At 44.6% G+C, this 21,944-nt stretch overlaps 1 long non-coding RNA gene across 1 annotated transcript; it reads right to left on the bottom strand.

The window, feature by feature from the left end:
* Positions 1–7,410: 7,410 nt before the first annotated feature.
* Positions 7,411–17,671, bottom strand: LOC112550202. The gene is made up of 3 exons (XR_003093907.1): positions 17,543–17,671; positions 17,092–17,144; positions 7,411–9,638 (listed from the first exon to the last, which is right to left on the bottom strand). It is a non-coding gene; the product is annotated as an uncharacterized LOC112550202 (long non-coding RNA).
* Positions 17,672–21,944: the final 4,273 nt, after the last annotated feature.

Genomic DNA, 21,944 nt, shown 5'->3' with positions numbered 1-21,944 from the left:
AGGGAAATAGCATGGAGAATGAAAGATTCAGGAGTAAAAACCATGCAGTGCACATAGTTGTAATTCTGAGCATGCATCTGACCTGAAAGCTGTGTTTTGCTTGATAGAAGAGTTTTTATAATCTTCAGTTCCTTCCTCACTAAAGATAAATCTTGTCACGCATTTAAGGAAAAAGTGTACAATACTGTCACACAAGGAATATACCATGCATCTTAAAGGGTGGTAGCTAGTAGCAAATTCAGACATCCCTGGAAGCTGCTAGTTTGAAACTTTACAATGAATGTCCACTCCTACAGTCAGACTAGATGGGATAAAACTCTCGAGAATAAATGTATGGTAGAGATGAAACATAGAGAAATTCAAAGAATTGCTCAGTGTCATAAAGTCAATAGCAGAGAATAAAACACAGAATTTTGTCTCCCTTTGTTAATCAATAGACCACACTCTCTTAAATGGCATTCTAGTTGCTTATATGCATAGCAGCCTTTTAATTTCTGAATATTGTCTCCATACACACAGTTTGGCTACAGTTGCAGGCATCCAACCCCCTCATTAACATTCATGGGAAATGTGCATATGTATCCAATGGTTTTTATGACTTGAATAGCTTTCAAACAGGAAAGGGAAGGAAATGAATCATTCCACTGCTGAGTTTGGACTACATTGAGACGGTGGATTTGCAGAGAAGTGATAAAAGGTACACAGTCATTATGAAAGTAAGGAAACAACTTCCTTGTGGACAACTTGCAGCAGTCTTTCCACACCCTTTAGCTATCACGCCATGATTTATTTTCTCAGGTCCTAAAACCAACGCCAGAATAAAGTTTTGTTCATCGCGCTGTGATTATAAAAAAAATGAAGGGCATACTATGAGGGTTGGATTTTTCTAGTAGAAGTTGAGTTTAATTTTGCATGGTTTCCTCTTTTTTATTAGGTATGAAAAATACAGCTCTCCAAAAAGAAAACACTATCTTTTGGGTCTAGCACAATCAATTTACATGTAAATCCATTAAATAGTTTATGAGTTAACATTCATTTTAAAATGGGCCCCATTAATAGCACTTGCATCTGTGTTATACCTTTTATTATCCCAAATGATCATGACAACAGAAAAGCACAGACTCTTTGGATTTTCCAGGTAGTACAAATTTTGTATTTAGGTGGTATTTTTAAAAGTTATTAAAGCATTGATCTTAACAAGTGTATTTAATAGTTAGAATTATTCAGCCTAGAAAATGTCAGGTTAGCAGCACAGGAAACTATTAAATGAGACCACTGTGATTCAGACGTGATTCAATCAATTAACGACATTCCTCTATGCCTAATTTAAATTACTAGCGCTATTGGCTATAAAGACTTAATGGTGTTAGGGGGACTAGACGAGTGTCAAGAGCAGATTACTTGGCACCGTCACTACTGGCTCTTAAACATTCAGGGGCAAGGTGCTAGCTTGGTCACTAGTGTTTGAAGCCCTGCTGCCTCAGCTTCACTGTATTTCAAGGCTGTAATGCCAAGAAAACTATAGGTGGGGCACAGAGGAAGCCCTTAACGTGAAATGACAGCAACTGGAAGATCAGGCTCCCTCTAAACCTGCTTTCATGTAGCACCAGTTTCTGAAACTATTTTTTAAATGAATGATTTCAACTACAAATTACTGCAATGATGCAAAGCAACAGTAAACCAGGCTTATTTGGCCAGGCCACTATGGCTGTTTTGTGCTGAACTGGTGCACTGCCCTTAACAAATAATTAAATGATGTAAGGAGATGAAGCCAATTAAAAAAATTACACAACAATATTTTCTGTGGGTTTCTCATATGCTGTTTATGCATGAAATTTTAATACCATTATAAAAACCCAAAGAAATTGTTAGATAAAAATCTGTCCAGATGGAGCTAAAGTTGGAAGACCAATGGTTCAAAAAAATTCCTTACAGAGATAAGTATCTGAAAGCCCATTTCTAAGACTTGGGAAACTTCAGCGTTAAGGGCATGCCTAAATTTAAGCATGCATAATTAGCACAACTGAACAAATTTAACTTTGTCTCGTCATCCAAACAGGTCTTTTGAAGTGAGTGTAACCTAATTTGGGTCACAGATTCACAGGTGTTTAGGGCTGGAAGGGACCTTGGGTCCAGTCCCCCTGCTCTGGGCAGGAAAGACTGCAGGGGTCAAATAACCCCAGCAAGGTGTGCGTCCAGTCTCCAGGGTAGGAGTCTATTCCAGAGTCTGGTCACACAAACTGTGAAGAAGTTTTTCCTTATATCCAGTCTGAAACCTTCCTCTAGGAGCCTGGGTTGGTTCTGCCCCCTTGTTAGGGCTTCTGTCAAACCCAGGCAACAATCACTGAGCAATCGGCAATCACTCCCAGCTTTTCAGAGCACACACCCCAAACACACAGAGCTCACCAAACAAACACCCAGCAAACCAAAGGCACAGGCAGCTGGATTACATACCTCCCCTGGGCAAGATCTGGTGCTTGGCTGCTCTACCCCTTCCTCCTCTTGCCCCCAGCAAATGCCTGCAAACTGCTTACCTTGTTTGCAGTCCCTGTTTGCTGGCTCCCTGGTCACTGGTCCACAGTCAACAAAATACCTTAATCAGAATTGAATGGTTATTATCACATAGTATCACTACAGGGTAGAGTTCAGGTTGCTTGGGTGTTTTACACTCTGCATTTTCACACCTTAATATATCTGGATTTCTCTTAAATGAAACCTTTATTCTGAAATTCATGGGCTTACAATACTTATTTCTGAGACAATTTCCACATCCTGCCAGGTCTTTTTTAATGTTAAGCTATTGATACATACAGTCAACCTTAACTCCCATTTTAATATAGCTTTGTGGTCTGGCAATACATTCCTGATCTGGTTACTCAGTCTCTGCCACTGATGAATAACTTGCCAGCCAAGGCTTTTACTTGCTTTATTAATGTGCTTAGTTGTAGCAGTTGCTCAGGATAACCTGTACTAAATGAAAAAGATGCATATTTCTGAAGTTATACATGTTTGAATTTGAGGAGAATTCCTAACATTAAGCCAAATTCCCTACTACCCTAAACAGAAATACTCCCCAGCTTTGTATGGAGTTGCACCTGTTTATTCAAGCAGTGTATTTGGATCTATATATTCCATCAATATCAACTTGATTCTCTGATGGTCAGAACCTCTCTCCATTATAGAGAAACAAGGTTTTTTTGGTAGTATCTTCTATAGGATCAACCATATGTTATATAATATATTGCCAACCCCCTCCTCCTACCCCAAGCCCCCCCGAAACATTGCTTTTCACATATTCCCTGGACTATCACAGCTACAGTAATGCTCCAGTCCTACTCCCCTACAAGCATAAGTGTGGCACAGCTGCTGGAGTTGATGTGAACTACTTCAGGTTCACAGCCATAGAACAGAGATTAGCCTGGCACTAACACATGTCCTCATGGTTTACTTCCATAAGAAGCATCAGTGCTGCTGACTGTATGATACTAAATCAGAATTTTAGCCATTTAGTCCATACTATTTTTCAGTGTTATTTACAATGCAGTCTTGCCAATAAAGTACAGTGCTAATCAATGCTACTTGCTGCAGTTTTGATAATGCAATACTACAAGTGTTGTTGATAATACAATAATACAAGTGTTGTTACTTAGTAAACAAAACTGTTAACCCCAAATAAGGAGCAAAGGGTTTTTTGATGATATCTAGACCAGGTGTGTAGTTGGGAGAAATGTTAAACCAGTTTTGGGGCACAAAGTACCATTCTTCAGACCTCACCTTTTGTCTTAAAGCTTGTCCAACTTCACTCCTGACTATACAGTCCAGTTCTGGGTGCTGGACTTCAGGAAGGACGTGGAGAAGCTCGAGAGAGTCCAAAGGAGGGCGACGTGCATGATTAACGGCTTGAGGCCAGGTCATATGAGGAGAGGCTGAAAGACTTGGGGCTGTTCAGCCTGGAGAAGAGAAGACTCAGAGGGGACTTGGTGGCAGCCTATAAGTATATCAGGGGTGCACATCAGAGCCTGGGAAAGCATCTGTTCACCAAGGCCCCCCAGGGGGGCACAAGAAATAATGGGCACAGACTGATTGAAGATCACTTCAGGCTAGACATAAGGAAAAACTTCTTTACAAGTCGAGTGCTGAGGGTTTGGACCAGGATCCCCCCAAAGACGGTAGAGTCACCCACCCTGGTGATCTTCAAAAAGTGTCTTGATGTCCATCTTGCTGGGTTCATCTTATCCCAGGAGTCTTTCCTGCCCAAGTGCAGCGGGGATGGACCTGATGATCTGTAAGGTCCCTTCCAGCCCCTAACATCTATGAAACTATACAGCTGGTCCAATAAAGGAGAGCAAAAAACCTTGTTTCTCACATATTTTCTGGACCATCATTGCTGCAACAACACTCCAGCCCTACCCCAAGTGAGTCATCCATACACATAAAACTTACTGTCCTTCCTTCTGCCCTGCCAGCTGCAAACCCCACTCCTGTCTTCTCTTCTATTCTCCTAAAGTGGCTTGATTTCCAAAGGAGTCGAGCTCTGGCAGCTCCCACTGTCTCACAAATCTGCAGTTTATCCATGGCCTAATTCTACAATTGGCTGTGTGGAGCTGCAGTGCTGTGTCTTAGCTCAGGCCCACTAATGTTAGATGGACTTTGTTCCTATGTAGGTGTTTGGTGGAGGATATCCAGTGACAGGATCTCTCTTATAGGTAGGGAATGAATCTTGTTCTTTCTCTAATGTGTTCTGCCTAGCTGTCTTAATAACAACAGCGGCATGAAAAGCAGAACCAAGGGTCCTAAAATTAGGTAATATATGGTCTGCTTTTCATTTCCTGAGCTCCAAGCAACTCCCAAAACATGAAAAACTATTGAACTTTTTACTTTTTGTTGACTATAGTCCAACTGAGTTCCACCTATGGAGACCAACTGAGTTCAGGCTGTTGTTGCCCTAAGACTGCCTTTACCTATGTAGCAGGTAGATAAAGTAGATGCCTTTACCTATGTAGTAGATAAAGGAAGAGCTAAAAATATAAACAGACCAGATGGAGAGAGTGTGGGAGAAGGAGACTCAATCAACAAGCGAATGCTCAGAGTGATAGCTAGCAAATAAAGATTTACATTTTTACTTATGAAATGACCTTCTTCTGACTTTTGTTTTACATTGGTTCATTATTTATGCTGATGTTCATATAGAAAATAACACCTGGTTACCAAAGCTAAATACCGGCAAGCCACACTTCAGTCATCCCTGGATTTCTTGCATCCTTTGTCTAGCAGAAACCCTGAGCCCTTTATGTACATACAGCAAACACAGCATTTCACAACCAACTTTGGAAGAGGCAATTTTCTCCTAGGTGGCGAAGACATCTGGCTAAGTATGAAGGGTGGAGGGAGTCAAGAGGCATCTCTCTTTGGGAAATACCTGGTAAACCTGAAATGTAAGATTCCTGTGAGATGATAAAGCTCTTCTTCACTGCCTGTCATTAAACAAACACAGTCATCAGACTGTCAAGAGTGGAGAAGGTCAGCACATAAATCTCTGTTGAACTGGGGTTTTGTGTGCAGGGTGCACTTTTACATAACAGCTCATAAATACCTGTTCACTTTACTCTCTGAAAACACCTGTCTTTCCATGGGCCAGTTTTTTTCCCCTCCTGACATTCATCTGCAAAAGGGATGAGGGACAGTGCAAGGAGCTGGGAAGGAGCCGCCTTTTACATTTTTCATTCCCTGCCCTTTGAGAAATCTTGGTATCGCAGGCTCTTTGCAGATGTTAAAAAAAACCCAAAATGCACTTTACCAGAAGAAGCAGTGTGTTTCTTCAACCTGGCTCTGCAGCGTCTGTAAAGATCAGGCACTTCAGTGGGGGTTTTGGCACAAGTACTATCTTGCTGTGGAGTAAAAAAAATCTGCAGCAGTGCACATGTAGACACTGCCCTGGCTGGCTAGGGCAGGATGGTGCTTCGGTGTGGGGGCTGCCTGCTGGCTAGCCCTGCACTGCCATACACTGAGCCAGGGAGAGCATCCCAGGCTGGCTGGCTGACCCCCAACCCCCCTGCCAGGTGTGGATGCTCTGAATTGGCTCAGCATGTTGCACTCCCAGGGGCACTTTCAAATGGCAATAAACTCCGGAGTTTATTGTTTTGCCTTAATTGCATGTGTAGATGCACCCAAGGAAACTCTTCTCCCTCTGGTGCCCTGCTACATGCACTGCTTCAGTTTAGCAACCCAGTGGCAGAGGTAGCATGGGGGTATAGCCTTAGCTACTTCTTGTTCATCGAAGATGGCCAGGCACAGACAGGAGAGCACACTGTATGATCTCAGGGTTGGTGTACCTATCATGTAGGTGTGTTTTATTTGGGGACACTAGAGATGGTCCCATCCCATGCCTTCTTCTGTCAAATGTGTGATTCCAAGGATACAATCTAGTCCTTACGCTATCTCATTTACATTGTGGTATATGCAGTCTGTGACTGAGATCTGTTAGACCATGAGGTAGTCCCCAAAGAGAGAAAGAACGGAAAGTCTATTTAAGACTGGATCGCTGTAGGAATTGTCCTGCACCAGCAGGACTGCATGACCTAGTACTGTATGCCTTTCCCAAGTGAGATGGCTCTATTAAAGCTCATTATAATACAAGGCAAAGGAAGGTACTTATGTAATTTGGAACACAGGTGTTACTTATTTGATGATGATTGTGCAACTCCAGGTGAAGAGCTGAATGAATAATTTCTACTGGCCCTTAAGAAAACCAAAGATGCGTTTAATCCATCCCTCTTCCAGTTGAATGTCCTACAGTGTTATGCCAAATCCTGTCCATGGATCTGTAAACAAGCTAAGATGTATGCAAAAAAGACATAACTGCATTGATCTTTCAAGCCATTATGCGTGGAGCATCCATAAGATGCTGGAGTGAACAGACCTACCGTCTCACAGTGATCCATTAAGGCAGTCGGGGCATTCAGGAATAAAACAATTCTCTCAGGTTTCTCCTTACTACTAAAGAAGTGTGTTTTTACTGCTGGATTTGAGCTGTTCTCCTGAAAAATGCTAGAGGAGTCTAGGCATTGCAGTGTCACCTTCAGGTGAACATTACGGGAAGCTTGTTTGCACTAGGATTTTACACTGAGAAAGATATTGCAGTTTTCTTATCTGGCTGTAAAACAGCACCTTTTAAAGCAGTGCAGACAAAACTGCAATGTCATCTCCAGGGCCTAAATATGATTTTATCATCTATCATTACATGTTGCTTAAACTGCAGCACTCAGGAACCATTGAAACCTACTGTTTAAAATCAGACACCCTCTTCCACATTGCTACTTACATTTGAAAATATAATGTGCGGGGTGGCTATGCCATTCTCTTTTAATAATATTGAGAAAAAAAATCTGTAACTTGACACGCAAGCTGGGTTTCACAAAGATGGTTTGATAGGGCATACATTGGTGGAGAGAGCACAAGAAACTAGCTTTTTGTTCTTGCCTGATTGCAATAGAAAGTTCCCAAAGAGATTTTTCTCCATGCGCAGTGTTTTTGTGCCCCTTTTGCTCAAAAAGAAGCTGGTGAAATTCAATCGTAAGTCCACAGAGGATCCTCAGGCTAATTTAAGAAAAGTCACTAGAGAGCAATGCCAGGTGCTTTCTTTCTAGCCCTCCCATTTTACCTGCAAGTCAGCTCAGGACAACTTTCACCTCCTTTCTGGCCATCCTGTCTGACTTTTTCAATTCTTCCAGAGTCCAATTGTTAGTTAGTGCTGAAGAGCCTGGATTTCAGGAGTAGATTGAACTTCTCCTTGGTTTTTACTTTTGTTTTCCATTTAAAATCAACATTGCTGATGGAGCCATGCTCTGAAATACCGAAGCGCTTGTCATTTTCTTGCATCGTTGACTTCCTCTGGGGTTCAGCCTAGACCATTCCCAGCTTGGCTATTGATGATCACACCATGGCACATTTGTTTCATCCGAACACCATGCAGCTATAATTAGAGAAGGCCGAGGGTATCTTTAGCTGCCTTTCCATGCAATTTAAGATCATGCAGATATGGGAAGGGGCTGATAAAATTTTGCATGGTGGGCCCCAGTTTACTTTTCCTTAGAAGGGTAGATAATGGGATGACACAAATGATGAAAACCCGAGGTGATAGAAAGTTTCCCAAGGAGTTATTAACAGTGGCTAGTTTTATTCATAGGCCCATTCTACATGTTTACAGGTATCATGCAATTAACTGGTTAATTATGCAATCATCTTAAGACTGGCTACTCATGCAAAGTACTTATCACACACTAAAAAGTTCCAACCAGCTATAAAATTAGAGCTTGAAAAAGCAAGGGTGCTCCATGCCAGCATGAAATCTCTGAGCCCAGGTGATCTTAGTGGCCGTGATCTGCAAGGCTTGAATGTGTGCAAAACCCCCAGGCCCACACTCGCAGCCAGGACCAAGAGTCTTGCACTGGATGGGGCTTCTGGTTCTGGCTGTGCCACACTCTTGTGTGTCATGCATTAGATCCAATCACACCTTTACCTGCACTTGTTGAGGGGGTCACAGATGATGAGATCTGGCTTCCAATCAGCGTTGTTGAATCTGTAAATTCATGATTTAGTTGCAGTGCTGCACATTCTAGGTATTTTCCATATCCGTAATTGTGGAACTGAATCCAACACCTTTTCTGACCTACAAATATTAGCCTACGGTTTATTTTCTTGGATTTTGTAGTCATCTTAACCATCCTTGATACCTCTTCTATTTCATTTTTACCTTTTTTTTTATTCCGTATGAAATAAGTATACCTAATTAGACAGTCATAAATTGGATTTCATATGTTCAGCGTTCTGCTGCTGCTGTTATTTCCATAGTGCCTAGAAGCACATGCCTGGCCCAGATCATTCCTATCACCTCAAAACTCTTGATTCTTTATTTCTGAGATAAATTGTTTTCAACAGCACAAGGGAGGGACACTCTATTTGTGTGGAATATAGATATTGGTGGGGCTGAGAGGAGTATTGTCTTCTGAAATAAGGGTCAGTTGAGAGCTGTACAGCATCCCACATACTTAGAAGCAAATGTAAGATGAACTTTGTAAACATCTTGCCACAACACTTTGGACTCCACAGACCTAACGTCAGATATACAGCTACAACTCCCACTACTTTCCCTTATTTCAGGACTTGGGTCCTATGGGAGCTATGTTGCCACCAGGCTCTTTTGCCCTCCACTTGCACATGTACTTCCTTTTTATGTCTGCGTTCATCAAGGGACAAAAAAATTGCTGTCAGGCTGAAGCCAGTGAATTGGTTGATGCACATGCATACTTGAATCTTCTTGTTTCTATCTCTGGTTGTACTGGTTCTTGTCAAAGGGAAGTTAACACAGCCAGAGGCAAGTGTCCCACAAGAAGCACTGGATCAGTACAACGTATCATCCATTAATCTCAAGGGATGAGAGCAGAAAAAGTCATTTAATCCAGCTGGGTGTATTTTGTTAATTCTGGGGGGACGGTGTGCCACCACTGTGACATGTTCAGTAGATTTGGTCAAGTTACAGCCATCTCAAATGGAGTAGTTCTCTGCACAGCTGTGATGTGACTGCCTCTAATGTACTGTCTTCAGTTCTGGACACTGCATTACCAAAGAGATCAGGTTACCTGGAGACAATCATAGAAGAGCAGAAAAGTTAAAATAAGCAAATCAATATTTGAGTTATTTACCACTGGTTTCAAATAACTTTGCTCCTCTGTACTCGTCCTCTCTTGTCAAGACTGTATTGCCCCTGTCACCTTTGCTCTGTTGTGTTCTCAACCTTGTTCACTCCTTTGTCAGCTTCTTGTGCAGGTGTCTCTGTGCTACAGGGGTGGGCAAAATGTGGCCCGGGGGCCGGATGTGGCCCGCCAGGCCATTCTATCCAGCCTGTGGGGCCCCTAAAAAATGTAGAACATTAATATTTATCTGCCCCTGGCTGCCTATCATGCGGCCCTCGATGGCTTGCCAAAACTCAGTAAGCGGCCCTCCGCCCAAAATAATTGCTCACCTCTGCTGTACTATCTTCCATGTGGCCCCATGCAAGGTCCATGACCTCATCTGCAGCTCCCCTATTTGCCCACTTTTACACCTCTCTCCAAGATCTACAACTGCTATGTTGCTTGTGATGAATCTAGATGATTTATGCATAAATTCCCTCTTGTTCTCTCTCCTGCATCAACCTGTTTGTCTTACCATGCCCGACAGTGACGCCCTCAAATGCTCATGCTGTTCCATATGTGATACCTTCAGCCAGAAGCAGAACAGCTGCACCCACACAGCTCTAGGAGATGGGTAACTGTCACCGGGCACATCTACACATGTATTAATGTGCCATATACGGCGCATTAAGTTTAGTACCTGTAATAACAGGTACTAACTCAATGTGCCATAATTGGTGCCACTATAGAGTAGCACTGGTGCACGTCTTTACATGATGCTAATGCGCAGTAGACTAATTCTACTGTCCACTAGCACATTAGCATTTCTTTTGCTGTGATACGCTAATGCACAGTAGATTTAGTCTACTGCGCTTTTAGCGTCCCATGTAGACGCATCTACTGTCACTCAGCACCACTGATGAGGTTCCCCTTGACACCACACTGAGATAGCTACTCTGTTTCCAACTGAGGAGGAAAGACTGGGTACAGAGCAGCCAGATGTTCCTGAGGGAACACAACCAGGTATAGGAAGTTTGCTGTCTAGATTGAGCACCCTTTCTATCCTCAGAGCATGAATTTCTCCAGTGTTTTACAAAGCTGAACGACAAAATCTTTGACATCAAGGAAAAAATGGGTCCAGCAATAGAACACAGTTGACATCATTAACAAGTTTCTTATCACAGTCCCTGCATCTAAACCTCCTGGCTTTGCTTTATGAAGGCAGAGCTCGACAATGTTGAGCAGGGTTTGTACTGGACAAGGTACATGGTAGACTGGTACTTACTCCTTAAATTAGATGTTATTAAAGACCCCAAGTGTGAGTGTGGCAAAATCCAAATTATAGCATGCATTGCAGAGGAGTGTCCTATGTATCATTTTAATGTTTGCATTGAAGACCTGCACCAGGCTACTGATGATGCTTGCAATGGATATCAAATCTAAAACTGCCATTCCAGCCTTATCCCTCAGTGTAGCTGTGCATAGGTTGTTTATAACATGTCCTGTCATTTGGTTGCTGTATGCCATACAAATAAATAAAATACAAAGTGTCTAGCAAATAATGGCTGCTACAGGAATAGAGCATAACCTTTTTGGGGCTGGGATTGTCTTTGGTTTCTGTTTTTGGTGCAACACTTCCTGAAGTGAGGCCCTAACCCCTGACTCCTGGCAACCACTCGAATACAAGCAATAAACACTACTGCTGTGACTAAGCTAGTAACATCATTTTCACCTGAAAAAAATTATTAAAAATAATATTAGGCCTAAATGAACATTTTATCTTGGTTATAGTTTTTATTTTATTTTTTTGCAAACAGTGAAATTAGTTTTTTTTTCCTTTTGAACAACTTCCTTTTCTAATTTTTTGAAGGGAGGATCTGTAACTTTATTTTACTTTTCTCTCCTTTTTGTTTTAACCATCCCTAAAATAGTAATTGCTCTCTGTTGGGAAGGACCTGATAAAAGGATGATAAACTTTAGCAAGGTAAAAAACACCAAGGGCTAGAGACAGAGATTACACATACTCACCAGTATGAGTGATTGGAAACTGGTTCAGATCTGTAATACAACAGAAGTGGAGTGCACATAAACTGCTTTCAAAATGGACAAAACCAGTTTAAGATAAACTTGGATGGATGTAGTATCAGACTTAACTGACTTAAGTTAGCAGCTCCCCCACAACCCCCCTCCCCCACAGGCCCAAGCTGCTTGATCCAGCAGAGCAAGGAGACATGCTTTAACATCCCCCAGCTTCTGGCCTGGCCCACTGCTGCATTTCTGAAATCAAAAGTGAGTGTCTGTTCACTTGCTTATCAGTTCAATCTATGCAGCTTAAACTAACTTACAAAGATTGAACTGGCTTAGGGACCGCACCCAGAGAGTGGTGGTGGATAGTTCCTTCTCGGCCTGGAGGGAGGTGGGCAGTGGGGTCCCGCAGGGTTCGGTCCTTGGACCAATATTATTCAATATTTTCATCAGCGATTTGGACGAGGGCGTGGAGAGCACCCTCTCCAAGTTCGCTGATGATACCAAGTTATGGGGCAAAGTTAGTACACCGGAGGGCAGGGAGCAGATTCAGGCCGACCTGGACAGGTTGGATCAATGGGCAGAGAGAAATAGGATGCAATTTAATAAAGATAAATATAAGGTACTTCACCTGGGAAGGAGGAACCCCCAGCACACCTATAGGTTGGGGAGTGTCCTTCTCAGCAGCTCAGAGGCAGAGAGGGATCTTGGAGTCATAATCGACTCCAAGATGAACGTGAGCCAGCAGTGTAACGAGGCCATCAACAAGGCCAATCGCACCTTGTCGTGCATTAGCAGGTGCATGACTAACAGAACAAAGGTGGTGATGCTCCCCCTCTGTGCGGCACTGGTCAGGCCGCAGTTGGAATACTGTGTCCAGTTTTGGGCGCCGCACTTCAAAAGGGATGCGGGGAATCTCGAGAGGGTCCAGAGGAGGGCCACTCGCATGATTAGTGGCCTTCGTGATAGACCCTGCGGTGGGAGGTTGAGAGAGCTGAATCTCTTCAGCCTTCACAAGAGACAGCTGAGGAGAGATCTTGTGGCCGCCTATAAATTTATTAGGGGAGGTCAACGGGGAATAGGGGAAGTGCTGTTTACTAAGGCGCCCCAGGGAGTGACTAGGAATAACGGGTGTAAACTAGTTGAGACTGGATTTAGGTTAGATATTAGGAAGAAATGTTTCACAGTAAGGGTGGCCAGGATCTGGAATGGGCTTCCAAGAGAGGTGGTGCTATCACGTAACTTGGAGGTCTTCAAGAGGAGGCTAGATAGTCACCTGGCTGGGGTCATCTGACCTCGGTCCTCTTTCCTGCCAGGGGCAGGGGGTCGGACACGATGATCCATTGTGGTCCCTTCCGCCTCTAGAATCTATGAGTCTATGAATCTATTAAACAGATTCAGCCTTGGGCTTTTTGACTGTCTGTACTTAGGCCAAGAGTAAAAGGAAATGAGTTAGGCTAGTTCCACACTACAAACAAGTGCCTGCGTAGCCATGCTGGTCAGGGACAGGATGAGGCATGATACCTGGCTGGCACCAGCAGGCCAGCAAAAGCCCCTTACATAGGGACAGTTATACGAACAAATCTGTTTTTGTTAGAATGGCTTATTTCTCTTCGCTGGCATTAGCTCTGCCCATATTAGATGCAGTTTTTCAGCATCCTGGTATAGCTATATCTGCAATCTACACTAGCCCAGCCCTTAGTATGCTTCAAGGTAGTAGCACTACAATAGCAGTAAGTGGGGGGTGAATAAAAAAACAAGAATGTAGACTAAACGTCAGACAAAATGGCTTGAGAAGTGTGTAACAACAGACTGCCAAGGATAATGTTGGCAGCCTGATTGTGAGCTAAAAAACTAGACAAAGACTGTATTATTGACAGTACACTCGAAGGGAACGTTTGATTCCTGAAAGAGAAAGAACAGTTTGGTTACTGGAGGGGAAGGGACGAGAAGACTAAATACAACTGTTTTTCTCATCTGTGTCCCTTCTGCTGCAAGCTTTCAAAGCTTGACTCACAGCTCAGGAGCTGCCCAGATATATACCCGCTGATGGACTTGCCCAGTAACTCTTAAGAAGTGTACATAAATAGCTTTACGCCCTTGAATAAAACATTACAGAGTAAAGCCTTGGGACTGCACAAGTTTCTTTTACTTTGCAGCTCTCTGTCTAGACCGCTTCTTCCCAACCCTACGTTTTTGGCTCTGTGTGGAGAGCCTTTGTGGTCACAGCCTATTTCTGCCACGGTTAATTTGTTACATGCACACTCGCTTCTTCTGCGTGACAGTAATCTCTCCTGACAAGCCCTTCAAGTCTTTGTCTCTGAGTCCTGGTTTCTGTAAGTTCCTGCCCTTACTATGGAGGCCTTTGGGACAGTTTTTTGGCTTGCACTTTCTTCCTTGAGCCTTAAATGAGAGGGGCCGACAGCAAATGAATGGGTGTTTGTATCAATCTGAGAAAGGAGGCAACAGCCACAGGCACACAGCTGGGATGGGCCGGTGGGTGGAGAAGGCTGGTGCTTTCGACTGCAGGCAGGGACATGAGAGCTGGGAGGGGCCTGGGCTGTGTGCGGAGCAGGCACTGGACTGCCGGGCTCCGTCTCTGCTGCACACAGCAGCTCTCTGCCGCAGGAGGGGAATAGATGAGGTGTCTTTGCAGAGTAGAACACCCACGCAAGGAGCAGGGACGAGGATGAGCTGCAGAAACTAGGTGTTTCGACTTCCTGGACCAGTGAGCGGAGTAAACTTGACAAGTCAGGCTCCCCCGCCCAGCCACCTCTGAACATCTGGGCACATCTGGGTCTGGAGCTCCTTGCTGCTGCTTCCTGCCTGCATTTACCACGATGGAATTTAATGGCTGTTTCTCTTCTTGCAACAGTAAGTCAGTAGTGGGACTATACAGCATTTTCAGTGCTCCTTCTGACTCATCCAGGACGAGATTCCTGCGTGTGAATGTGTGTGTGTGTGCACGCATGTGCATGTATGACACTGTGTATGTAAAAAAAAACTTTATATGGAACCAATGAAACATGAAACTAATATTACAATGACATACGCTTGCTCATATGTCACACCAGGGAAATAAGTGTTCTTTCAGTTTTACTGGGGCTATTTTTGTATGTTGGAGGGCGTTTCATGTGCTAACATAAAGGTAAACATCTAAAAAATGTATGATTCCGATCTTCCCTCGGGGCACACTCATCGTTCTTCCTTGTGAGAAGGAGAAACTATCCGTCAAATCCTTAGCTGGTGCAAACTTCCATAGCCCCGCTGCCAGCAGAGGAGCTATGACAGCTTATGCCAGCTGACGATCTGCCTCCCAGGTACCGTAAACACATTTTAAAAACATATCTAAAAATAAAAGACTCTTCCTGCCTTCCAGTGAGTGCACTTGTCTCGGTTGGTATATCTGGGATGCTTGCCTGATAAACAGGATACTCTGGTTCCCTCCCTTACGTTTAATGTGTCATTCTGTTACCCCTTCTCCTTATTTTGTTCTCCATAGTGAACAGAAACAGCTAAACACCATGCAGATCTACGGATAATGCACTGTAATGAGAGACTGTGCTGCAGCAATAATTGAAAGAACTTAACTGCCTTTTTTTTTCTTAATGGGTGGATGCTCTCTTATTATGATTTACTATAAACTGAAATGAGTATAAACAAAGATATTGAGCTGCCTTGCATATCTATGGCATGCAATAGGATCAGTCATCATGAGAGACAGAAATCTGAGGAAATCTCCCAGGCTCAAGAAACCTGTCCTGGGACTTTCCCAGATGTTAGCAGTTCATCAGCAAGGTAAAATGGAGGTTAATGTTCATCATTATTCATTATGCAGCTCATTAGGGAAAAGAAAGCTGAGAAATTCATCTGGAACTATTAGAATTATTCCCATTCTGACTTGTAGGTCATGGTTTAAGTGGATACTATTTCATCTTCGGGCGTCAGGAATTGGCAGCTGGTTGTTAGAAAAGTTTCCAGTGGCTCTTTGGCATTCTCTGCTTCTATGAGAAAAGGCCCTTTCATGCACGGAAACAAGCATACCAAATTAGCCCGATGAGTAAAGTTACCCACGTGCTTCTATCTTTGTAGGATCACGCTCTTGATACTTAACTGCTGAAAAAGATTTAACCTTTGTGTATGTAGAAGTGTCAGTCCTTTGGGCACTGTGGTTATAGGTGCGTTGTAAAATAATGTTTCTAAAGCTGCGTTCAGTGATGAGGATGATGATGGGGGTGATGATGATAATGTATCTGGTATATCATGATGTTAAAGTAATCTGGCAAAATCACACAAAGAGAGGGTCAGCAGAATGGCCTGGGCTTGGCAAGGAATCCACTGCTACCTACTTACAACAGCCAAGTGATCTTCCAAACTGAAAGAACAGGCAGACTGTAGTAAAAACGTATGACAAGCCAGTGCATGCGCTTAGTGAATGAATACAGGCTGCTTTGTTAGAGACAGGTCTGAGTCTTGGGGTGACAGCTGAATGCAGCTGGTCAAGTTTGCTGTCAGTAGTAATAGGGCAGTCTCACTCCTTTAACCTGTCTATCTCATGCTTTGAATTTGTTTGGTTCAGCCAGAATGAGATCTTTTTTTGCTTGTTTTGCAAATTGCCCTTCATTTTTCTTAATGTATTGTGCATAAATCTGCAACCAATGAACTGCTTCTCTTATGCTTCCTCATATTTGGCATATCATTCAGCCTGTGCCCCCCTTTATTATGTACTGGACAATTATCATTCCCAAGTTCATTGGCTCAGACATGAAATGCGTCATCTCTGAAAACCCACAGTCATGGTAAAGGAATGCCATGGTGTTCTGCCGAAGCAAAGCAGCTGGGCTGAGACACAGCTGTCGAAGGGTTAAAATATTTCTGAAATCCTGACTGAACGGTCCAGTTTCTTGCTTTGCACATCCTTAGCAGGGCTCTGAGCATTTTATCCGTGCCGGTTTAAACTCTCAACCTGGAAGCCCCCCCCATCAATCCTTAAGTGATGTTCAAATTGATTTTGTGGCATGGGACAGACTCCTTTTAGAGTTGAGCATCACTGGGTAAGAGGGGTCATCTGCCCCCTTCCCATATCTCCCCAAAGGTTTAGGGGGTCAGTCCCAGGAGCTCTTTCAACTCCATGTGCTCCTTTCCTTTTTCATGTCCTTGTGACAAGGTATTATTTAGCAGAATTTGCAGACTCAGTGAAACCTGGCAGGACTGCACTGTGAGTACTTCTGCTATAGCCTTGAACTTGTGATTTCTGGGCTGTCGACAAGGCACCTCCTTAGCACCCATGCTACTCAAGCTACTGTTTCCTTGAGGTGAAAAGGTAGCATCAGGACTCCTTTGAGACTCACTGTGACAATGAAGAGCATTAGAATAGAAACCCATACATCACTACCTTCCAGAGGGGCTCTGAGCAGTAGTATCAGCAGCGACGGATCAGGGCTGCAACTGGACAAAAATAAATGGGAAAACAATTCAGGCAGGACAGGGTGTGGAGGGAGCAGCAGGATGGATGCTTGGGCAAAATGGGTTTGAATGAGGAACCCAAAGCAGGGGAAGGAGGATACCTGGTAGACTGGGAGGCTGCTGCATGTAAAGGTGCTTGGCATGGGCACATTATACTCTTTGCCTGCCTCTAGTAACATCTATAGTTAATTGGGAGGATTCATTTTCTTTTCTTCTTCTTCTTCTCTCTGGCTTAGTCAGAAAAAGAGATTTGCCAAAATACATTCCCTTGTTTGCTAGGCCAGCCTGCTTTCCCACCTTTTAGCAATTCTACAAGTTAACTGACCTGTTTTTAAAAACACACACCAAAGAAGAATGGAGAAATGCTAATGTTTCCTTACCAGATCACCAGCTTCAAAACTTTTCTTCCCGTTTCAGTGCTTTTTGAGACTCAGTGAGATCAACAAAAACCAAGTCATGCTTGACATTCCTAGAGCACAAGGAGAAAATAGAGGTCTTGTCATGCTTTCTTAGAGTTAAAATATATCTGAACAGTTTTAATTTAATACTTAACGGCAACGAGAATTTATTTTTGGATTGCAGATAACATCTCAGTGCCAAAGGGAAAGGTTACGAGCAGTTTTAGAAAGAGACTATGTAACTTGCCTTTGACTATTGCTGTCACTATAAATAGATTATCAGTGTAATATGTCTAGAAATGTGTCAACAATATTTTCCCAGCGAGTGGGTTGAATGCAACGTTGTCACTGTGCATTGGTGATTGTTGACACCTTGTCACTTTTACTAGAGTGGCATCCTGTTGTCCTGATGTGATATCCCTCCTTCCCTTCTCACCCCAGGTACTGCACCAGCAAGTAATGTATTTCATGGGTAGGTTTATGTGTGTGCATTCGGCTTTGTAGCTGAACTTGACTGCGTACAATGATGGGGGAGTCGGTATTCGAGGTCTGGTTTTCATTTCCAGATTCAGCTGAACTTCAGTCAAAACTGCAGTTTCACATAATTCCCAGCCAAAGCCACACACAGATCCCAGGCATACATGGAAACCCTTGTCCCAAATCCACCGAAAGATTTCTGAATCCTTCTGTGAACAAAGGCTATGTTTCAAGTTGGTGTTAAAATCCAAAGGCAGGCAAACATTTTCCAGCTTTACCCTGAAGTTTTGAACTGCAGCCCTGCTCTAATCTGATCTGGAGGAAAACATCCTCATCCTCATGTATTGGTATGGCAGTAGTGTCCAGGAGCTCTGGGAGCACCTTTATGTTAGGGGCTGTATGAACACAGGACAAAAAGATGGTGCCTTCCCCAAAGAGAAATATAAGACAAGAGCCAGCCAATGGACACAGAAACTCGGTGGTGCAGTATGAGGAGACAGCTTTAGCAGGATGCTGAAGGGTGGTTTCAAAAACTAGCTGCTGTCAAGTTGTTTGCCTGCATCCCAGCAAAGGAGAGTGTCTGAGATGGAGCTGAATGAAAACAAAGGAATGATTTTGCAGAGGTGTATGAAGAATATTTGGGCAGGCCTCCATCATAGGACACATCTATCAGTGCTAACACCCCTAAGCCACATGTTAGCTTGGGGGTGGGAAAAATACAGCCTGCAGGTCCGATTTTACCTGCCAAGCACTTTCATCCGGCCCGTGGGGCCCCCCAGCAAATTATGCCCCTCTAGTGCTACCAACTCTGTTTGAATCTATTCCAGGACGTGTCCAGAATGCCAGCGTGCCCACGACATACAATACAAACATGCCTGCGTGCTTGTGGATATCAGTTATGGATTACAGTGTGTTGACTTTACGTCAGGAAGGCAAATGCATATTACAATTACATTTTAAAAACCCACTGGATTACTGCATAAATCAGATTCAACATTTAATATTTATTTTAATGAATGCCTTACCATTTCTCTCCCAGGTGACTCTCAGCAGTCTCCTGGAGATGTATATTAAATTCCTGGAGACTCCAGGGCAGTCCTGGGGGGTTGGCAACCCTATGTCCCACCCAGCCCTTCTGCCCACAAGGGTGAGAGTGAGGCACCCACATGTACATGCAGCTGCAAAAACGTACCCTGTTGCCTGGCTCCCGCCCTCGTGGGTGGAAGGGCTTGGCCGGCCAATATGCAATTTCTGTGCTTAGCTGCTGCTGCAGCTCCCAGGACCTACTCCGCTTCCCTGGACTCCTGCTTGCTCCCACCCAGCTGCAGTGGAGACCCCCCACTCATTAAGTGGTCCTCCACCTGAAATAATTGGCCAACCCAGTACTAGCTGCTAACAGGATGAGCTGAATAGGCAAGAAAAATCTATCTAACCTACAGTGTTTCTCATACTGGGTTATGTAAAACAGTGGGGTTATGCAATGAACTTTTAGAGGGTATGCAAGAAAAAGGAATGGGAAAGCAGATGGGAAAGGGGGAAAGGGACAAGAGGAAACTGGACAAGCAGCTGGCTGGAGTCATCTGACCCCGGTGCTCTTTCCTGTCCAGGGCAGGGGGTTGGGCTCGATGATCTACTGAGGTCCTTTCTGACCCTGACATCTATGAAACTATTAAACTATAAGATAAATGGAGGTCAAGGAAGAAAAAGGAAAACAAAGAATCACTCTATTGTGTGTCATGTTGTTGGGGAGTTACACTGTAGTCATAGTGACAAAAAGTCTTACTTTTTGTTATCCAAATCTGGAATCATGGGGGTACCCCAAATTTGCAACACATTAAAAATTGGGTAGGAGACCCAAGAAGTTGGAGAACCACTGGTGTAAGCCAGGGGCATCACAGGTGTGGCCAGTGGGCTGGATGTGGCCCATGGAGCCCCCTTATCCACTCCCTGGTGCTGCTCCTGGGACTCAGTTGATCCATGTGGTGTATGGCCTGATGCACAGGGCCTGGGCTGCAGTGCACACCATGCGGTGCCCATTCTGGCCAGTCTAGGACCACATTGCACGCAGAACCCAGTTTGGCTGGCCCAGGATCTGAGCTACACATGGAGCTTGTCCTTGCTGGGGCAGGACTGCACCACATGCGGTTCTTGCTCTGGGGCCCGTGATGAATGCAGCACCTTGGTGGGTGCCACATGTAGTGCATGTCCTGAGCCAGCTGGGGCAGGCACTGCATGCAGCATGTGTCCAGGATTGGCTGGAAGGGGTCCTGAGCAGGCACCGGATCTAACATATGGCAGGGAGAGGTGGGAGGGTCAGTGTGTGGGCCTGATCGGGCTTGTGGACCAGTACCATGCCACTCATTCAGGGTGGTTTGACACCCCTGTTCTAAACAAACCTGCAATGGGAAATTCGTAGCATCTGATGAAATAGGCTAATGGCATACTTGAAAGCTCAGAGCTCTCTGGAGGAGCTTGTCTGTAAGGTGCACTCTGCCCTGCCTTTTGCAAGGAGTCTGTGCCCATTCCCAGCTTTACCACAAGGTGGAACTTGTTCCATGTCACATGCAAACAAAAGCAAACAACTGGGAAGTAGCCTTAGCATCTACCTTCACATCCCCTTCTTTAGTCACCCCTGCGCAACTCCTCAGGGGACAGCTCAAGTGGCAGAGCCATGTAGATGGAGGCTGCTGGCATTTTATTCTTGCTTTTATTATGTGAGAGCCCAGAAACTGAGATCTGCACTCTATTTTATTAGGGGCTGTATGAACAGAGCGTGAACAGTCTGTGCCCCAAGGGATTTAGGCTGTAAATGGAGGGGGCAGACAAAGAGCAAGGGAAAGGTATGTCCAAGATAGCAAAAGGAGCTGTGATCCTCAGTGCATGACGTGCTGCTGCCTTAGTTCAGTGTCTTTCTTGGTGGGATTTGGTTAAGAGGGGACAGGCTGAATGGGGTGACATGGGCAGGGAGAGGGGGCATTGATGGGAGGGGTACAGTAGAAAAGGGTGTAGGGGGAAGAGCAAATTGAGGAGCATGAGATGTGGCTGGGCTGAAACTAGTTTAAGATAAACCTGGTTGAATATGGTATCAGACTCAACTGATTGGGGTCAAACCGGTTTCTGAAACTTCTGTCCCAGACCCCTTCTTGGTTCAAGTTAAATCATAGTCCCCCAGCATCCCAGCATGCTCTGCAGCCCTGGGCTGTGCTGTGCTGTCTGCTCCAGCAGAGCAGGGCTGGCCCCACGTCTCTGCTTTCTAGCCAGAGCAGCGAGCTTGGTTGACAAGGGGGTGGGGGTGAGAAACCTGGCTGGCACAGCCCGGTCTGCCTAGTGGGGCCGAGCAGCCCCTGCCAGACTTTTCCACGCTGGAGTGGAGGGGGCGGGGGTGTGGGCCAGCAGGCTCAGGAGGAGGGAGGGGGTGAAACCCCCGTGCCTCCCCTCTCCCATCCACATGGGACCCCAGCCTGCGTCTGCCCTGCTTTCCACCCCCTTGCTGCTCGCGTGGCGGGGAGTGTGGCCAGAGCTGGCCCGGGCAGTGCCTGAGGCGAAGGAGGGGCAGGGAGGGGGATTAAAGTCCCCTGTCTCCCCCCTCTCTCTGTGGTCTCGGTGATCTCTATTTCTCCTGGAGTGCACACCTTGCTGGCAAATTTGCTTAGTTCTTATACTGTTTAATTGTATAGCTTCAAAGCATTTTCCTTGATAGCTGGCCGATTAGAGGCCAAACAAAACAGGGAGGAAAAAGGTGACCATCATATTATAATCGTTAAATGGCCTGGCTCCTGTTTTTGGATTTGTCCAGGTATGAAGAATTGTGTTTTTCATAGCTACTGATTAACTTAGCAATTAACTGTGATGGGCTTTGAGTGGTCAAACAGGGTACCTAGAGGCATTGGTTACCGGACCTGTTTGG

This window comes from Alligator sinensis, unplaced genomic scaffold, assembly GCF_000455745.1.
Source record: "Alligator sinensis unplaced genomic scaffold, ASM45574v1 scaffold885_1, whole genome shotgun sequence".
In the NCBI taxonomy this organism is placed as follows: Eukaryota; Metazoa; Chordata; order Crocodylia; family Alligatoridae; genus Alligator; species Alligator sinensis.
The sequence above is the reverse complement of the archived record's forward strand: the minus strand, read 5'-3'. Positions and strand labels throughout refer to the sequence as shown.